We start from the raw sequence: 6,051 nt of genomic DNA, 5'->3' as shown, positions 1-6,051 counted from the left end.
ATGACACTAAAGACTTCTTCAGCCTTCAACGGGCGTTGGATCGTCTGGCTGATAAGGGGATGTTAATGTCCTACATTTCTAAGTCCAAAGGGACTAATAAGAAGAACCCGGGGCAGTCATCTAAGACACCCCAGCCTGCTAGTAGCTTGGACACCGATAAGGAGCCGGTCTACACCATAGCAGGGGGGTTCTCATGCGGTGGCCCTACCATCCGGGGCACCAAGAGCCATCTTCGAAAGATGGAAAATGATGATGATGATGATCAGGCGGCAGCAAGCTCCTCCTTCCCTGACGTTCTGATCACTGAGAAGGATCGGGGCACTGTCCGTCGTCCGCATGACGATTCGGTCGTCATTGAATGTAAGGTTGCCAACAACTAGTTGGTCGAATCCTAATTGACACCGGCAGCTCGTCGGACATCATCAGTCTCTAATGCCAGAAGAAGTTGAAATACAACCTCAGCAGCATGCATTCGGTTACCCACCCCCTTGTTGGTTTTGGGGGTAGGATTGTTTACCTAGTCGGTAGGATTAACTTACCTATTCGACTGGGTGAAAAAGAAAAAGGACGACACTTGGTCGTCAAATTCTTGGTCGTTGAGGAATTGACCGCCTATAACATTAAACTAGGCCGTCCAACCCTCAACGAAGCCAAGGCTGTAATCATCCCTTCTCTCATGCTCATTAAGTATAAGAGGGATGATGGTTGTGTTGGTTCCTTGAATGGGGATCAAAAGACGGCCCGGGAGTGCTACCTCTCAGCCGTCAAGGATACCGTGGCCCCAGACGGCCAAGCGCAGGAACAAATAGTCCTTGACAATGTCAAGGATGCCGCCCCACCCCACCAGCAGCCGAGAAGAAAATAAAGGCTCCTCAGCTGGTGGAGGTGAAGAAAGAGAAAAAATAGCAATCACTGACCGAGGAACGGTCAGATGAGCTCCGTCCCAACCGGCTAGAGAACATATTAATATACCTCTGGACGACAGCCGTCCAGAGCGTACGGTTAAGGTTGGGACGGCTGGTTATGCAAAGCTGGGTGTAAACCTGCACCTATTGCTGAAAGAATTCAAAGACATTTTTTCCTTTGAAGTGGAAGAGATGACAGGCGTCAGCCCGGATCTTGCTGTCCAAAAACTCGCAGCGGATCCAAAAAAGAAGCCCATCCGGCATAAGAAAAAAAATCGCGGCAAGGAAAGAAGTCAGGCGACAGTTGCCGAAGTAAAAAAGCTGTTGGATGCTTGGTTCATTCGGCCATGCAATTTCCCCGACTAGGTGGCGAATGTTGTGTTTGTAAAGAAGCCGAACGGTACCTGGCGTATGTGTGTTGATTACACATACCTCAACAAGGCATATCCCAAGGACAGTTATCCGTTTCTAAAGATTGACAGCCTGGTCGATTCAATATCTGGGCATGCCTTAATGAGTTTTATGGATGCCTACTCCGACTTCCATTAGATACCCCTGTGGAAAAAAGATCAAGAGAGGACGACCTTCGTCACTGATTTGGGGTTATTCTGTTACATTGTGATGTCGTTTGGCTTGAGAAATGCGTCGGCTACATTCCAACGGATGATTAATACGGTCTTCATTAATCAAATTGGGAGGAATGTGGAGGCTTACATTGATGACATGATCGTCAAATCCAAGCAACAGGCGGATCACCTTGCTGATCTCCGAGAAACCTTCACCACACTCAGGCGGCATAAGGTCAAATTAAACCCTAAGAAATGCGTCATTGGTGTTGAGTCTGGGAAGTTTCTCGGATTCCTTATTGATCAAAGGGGGATAGAGGCAAATCTAGAGAAGATACATGAGGTAATTGACATGAAGTCACCCCGCACTGTCATGAAAGTACAGAGACTAACCGGTTGCTTGGCGGCACTAGGGAGGTTCCTCAGCCGGTTAGGTGACAAATGCATTGTTACTAGAAATTCACTTTTCGTGGGGTTTTTCGTTTTTTTGAAAATTTTTAAGTCATTCTAACCTTGAAAATTAATTGCATATTTTTAGTGGTTATGTAATTGGTTCAATACATATTTTATATGCAATTTTAAACCTCTTTAGGCATGAGTACTTGGTGGTAATTTGTTTTTGAAAGCTTGGTTTTATTTTTCACATAATTGCAAATTAATTGCATTAAATGTGAAATTGTAATTCTTTGAGGCTTCTAAGTACTAAAGATTCAATCTTTAATTAGGTTAAGTGATTGAAACTTTGAGTTCCTAAATTGCATGAATTTTGTTGAACTTTGTTGATTTAATCATTTTTTAGTTGATTGGAATCATAAAGTTTTAAACTTGTGATAGAAATTTATTTATCTTCATATTGGAAGATATAATTTTTCAAGGATTCACAAGTATTAAAGTTGGAATTATTATTGAACTTATGTTCATTTTCCAACTCCTTTTATTTTGTCAAAATCTCAAGATTAATTTAAATTAAGTAAATTAATAGTGAGTAATTACTCTCTTATTTTTGTTGCACCAAGTTAAACCAATTTTATGAAAGAATGGTTCTTGGAATCATTTTTGGTTTTATGCACTTGGATGAATTTATTTAAGTTAGACTTGTTATATTTTCAATTTCCCTCAAAATTAACTAATTCTAAATTTAATTTAGAATTTATTAAATATGTCACACAAAATTGGGATTTTTCCCGAGGCATGAGCACCAAATCGAGGCTTAAGAGCCCCAAGCAAGCTCTCGGCCAGTCGGGTTGCTCATGCAACCCACATGGGGCTGCCGAGGCTGTTGGGCGGCTCAATGTGGTGCACGTGTGCATGGTGGCTGTTGTGCATGCAGCCCTTTGCACACCATGGCAGCCTTGTGGCTTGCCGTGGGTAAGCCACTTAGGGTAGTTGCATTTGAGTTTATTTGAGGGTTGTTTTTTGTGCATAGCTTAGTACATTATTAAGGGGAATAAGAGTAGACATTTCTTGCAAAGAAATGTGGTGCAATGAGATCGTGCGAGCAGTGTGCGAGTTGGTAGCACTTCAAGTCTTAGTGCTAGGCACTTGGATATTTTGGACTACGTAATTTTTGCTTATCTTGCCGCTTTAGTTATTTTATTAATTTAATTTAATTTGGTTTTAATTATTTTAGTAAATTTTGGAGGCTAGGCCTCAATTGTAAGAGCGGCATTTGCAAAATTTTATTTTGGCAAATAATTGGGTTTTACCGGCTTATTTAATTGGATTAATTAAGATGGATGCGGAATCTAGTGGGAGCTTCATATATTAATTGCGCTTATTTACATAATCAGTTAAAACAACATTGTCTAGTTTTTAATTAGGTGTGTTAATTTAATTAACCACCTAGATTAGTTACTAGTTATCGCGAGTTTATGCATTCACTACTACAAAAAAGGCCAAAGAGACCCGGCCAAAAAGGCCAAAGAAACTGCCTTAGAGGCGATCTCTAGCTAAGCGGTCTGTTTGGCAAAGAGACTGCTTTGTTTTAGGCGGTCTCTAGAATGGAAAAACTGAGACCGCCTATCAATGACAGGCAGTCTCATTTTATGGAAAACTGAGACCGCCTATCTAAGATGGGCAATCTCTTTTATTAGAAAACTGAAACCGCCTATTTAAGATAAGCAGTCTCTTTTTTCAGGAAACTAAGACCACTATTTAACTTAACAGGTCTCTTTGGTTTCTTTTTTTTTTTAATATATATATTGTTTATTTAATTTTATTTTAAATTATTATATGCTATATTTTGAATAGATATTATCATACGAGTTGATAAATAATTGCAAAGTAGCTTGATAATTAAGGGAAAATAACATTCCAAGATCGAAATCCAACATTCTTTTATCTAATTCGTTTCACAAAATCTCTCCAATGTTTCAATCAACTAATAATAAATCCTATAACTACTACTGCTTCTTCTACTATCTCCTCTTTTAGCGCTGCAGCTGAAGTAACACTTGCAGCAGCACAAAACCACCAATAGCAGAGTCCAACTTTCCCCCACCAGCAGCAACAAGTTCTATAATATTCTTGCCGCACGCTCACTTGGGACATGAATAGCTCAATCAATTGTCATCAGCATCAACACCAACTGTAACACAATGTAAAAGAGCAAGTTAAAAAAAAAAAGCTCAAATTACAACCAATTACCAATGACTTATGAACATCTCCTGACATACATATAGCCAGTAAACCAAAAAATTCTAGTAAATTATACATTTACCAAAGAAGAATTATTCAAATTACAACAAATTATTTAATTGTTAAATCTTAAAAACTGAAATCCTAAAACTCATAAAAAAAATAACAAAATCTAATAGATCCACATGCACAACATTATAATAAACACTTAATAAACAAGATTTACAGATCTAACAAAAAAAAAAATTGCTAATCCATAATAATTTAACAAAAATTTCACAAATAGATAAAAAACACCACCACAAAATCACATAAAAAACAAGCCTTAAACGAAAAATGAACAGGAACATGAATACACATAATTAGAAAAAAAAAATGCAAAATGAGAATCAAACAATTCTGTAATCACTTTCCCCATCATTTCTCTTATAACCCTCCCTTAACCCATAAATTTATGATTTTTACTTTATTTCAGCGACATCTAAAATATATAATAAATCAAAATTAAGAGTATGAAAAAACAATTAGATAATAAAATGAAACGAAAAAAAAAATGAAAAAGAACCTGTTCTTAGTGCTAAACAATGGTGTATCATTGAAATTAGAAGTGAGTTGTCGTGAAGTCGCCAAATAGAAGATCATATTCTAGCCATGTCGATCTATCCTTTCTCGAAGACGACTCGGAAAATCGAGAGGAGAAGCTTCGAACGCCATTAAAGCTACTTTTGAAGCTCCATTGGTTTATCTATGGAGACCAATTGAAAGACCTAAGCAATTTCTATAGTACCGAGGTAGAATAAAATGATAAACATCAAAAATTTAGATTTAAAGTAAAAGATGAATTGAGACGAGAAATGGACGATGGAATTGAAATTGAATGAAATCGTTGACAAAGAGAGGAATAAAGAGTTTGAGGGTAACAGAGAAGGAGATAGAGGGAATGGAGGCGTGGAGGCGGATTGAACTAAAAAAAAATAGGGTTTAGTTCATATATTATATTTTTGGAAACAATGGAGACCGGTTAAGCAACACCACAAGTCTCTCCAAAATTAAATTTTGTTTTATTTTTTTAAAATAAAATGGGAGATCAGTTATGTAAAAACACAGGTCTCTCCTTTTTATTTTATTTTTTTAAAAAAAAACAAGAGAGACCTGTTGTCCCTAATATAGGGTCTTTGTTAAAATTTTTGTTTTCAGAATACCATCAAAGAGAACGCTTGTTAGTAATGTTAGGTCTCTTTAATTAAAGAGACCCGTTATTCAAATAACGGGTTTCTTATTTCGGGTCTCTTTGAGTATTTTTGTAGTAGTGATTGTTTCTTGTTTTTGTTGTAAAATGCATGGGCCATTCAAAAATAGTGAATAGATGAATGGAGTGTATATTCTCTCATAATATTGAGTTAAATTGCCATTCCAAAACAACACTTATCGACATATTGAGAGTAGTGATAGGCTACGCCAAAGCGAGGCATCACTACTACTCCCTAAAATCATAAGGCATACTGGGTATGCAAGTTGATTTTGGTTGTACTCAACGATATGAGTTATGGAGTCCTAACATGTCGTGGCAAAGTGAATAAATTGTTGAGAGAGCATTAGATGCAACGATTTATTCAACCAAGAGTGGCTTGGAGCCATTAGCAAGGCGTTGCTTACCTTAGGAGATTGAGTGTTAAAACAAGCTAAAACATGGTTAACCACTCTTTGTTTCTTTGGACCATGGAATAGACTTGTTCTCGCCGAATGGGGAAAAATTTATTGCGTGGATAAGATTAAAAATTTGCATGAATACCTTTTAATTTTCAAACTTATTATGTACTTAAAAATGGTTATACTTTGCACTTATATTTAGAGAATTTCAAATTAAACTGTATGGTTTTCCATGATTGGTAAAGGAAATGTTTGAGAATGGTTCTCAAAGGAAAGTAATGCATTTCTAAAAT

The 6,051-nt window shown here is 37.3% G+C and overlaps 1 long non-coding RNA gene across 1 annotated transcript; it reads right to left on the bottom strand.

Moving 5' to 3' along the window:
• Positions 1-3,744: 3,744 nt before the first annotated feature.
• Positions 3,745-5,223, bottom strand: LOC145555827 (uncharacterized). The gene is made up of 2 exons (XR_014091570.1): positions 4,674-5,223; positions 3,745-4,058 (listed from the first exon to the last, which is right to left on the bottom strand). It is a non-coding gene; the product is annotated as an uncharacterized LOC145555827 (long non-coding RNA).
• Positions 5,224-6,051: the final 828 nt, after the last annotated feature.

Source organism: Chenopodium album, chromosome 8, assembly GCF_948465745.1.
Source record: "Chenopodium album chromosome 8, dcCheAlbu1.1, whole genome shotgun sequence".
In the NCBI taxonomy this organism is placed as follows: Eukaryota; Viridiplantae; Streptophyta; class Magnoliopsida; order Caryophyllales; family Amaranthaceae; genus Chenopodium; species Chenopodium album.
The sequence above is the reverse complement of the archived record's forward strand: the minus strand, read 5'-3'. Positions and strand labels throughout refer to the sequence as shown.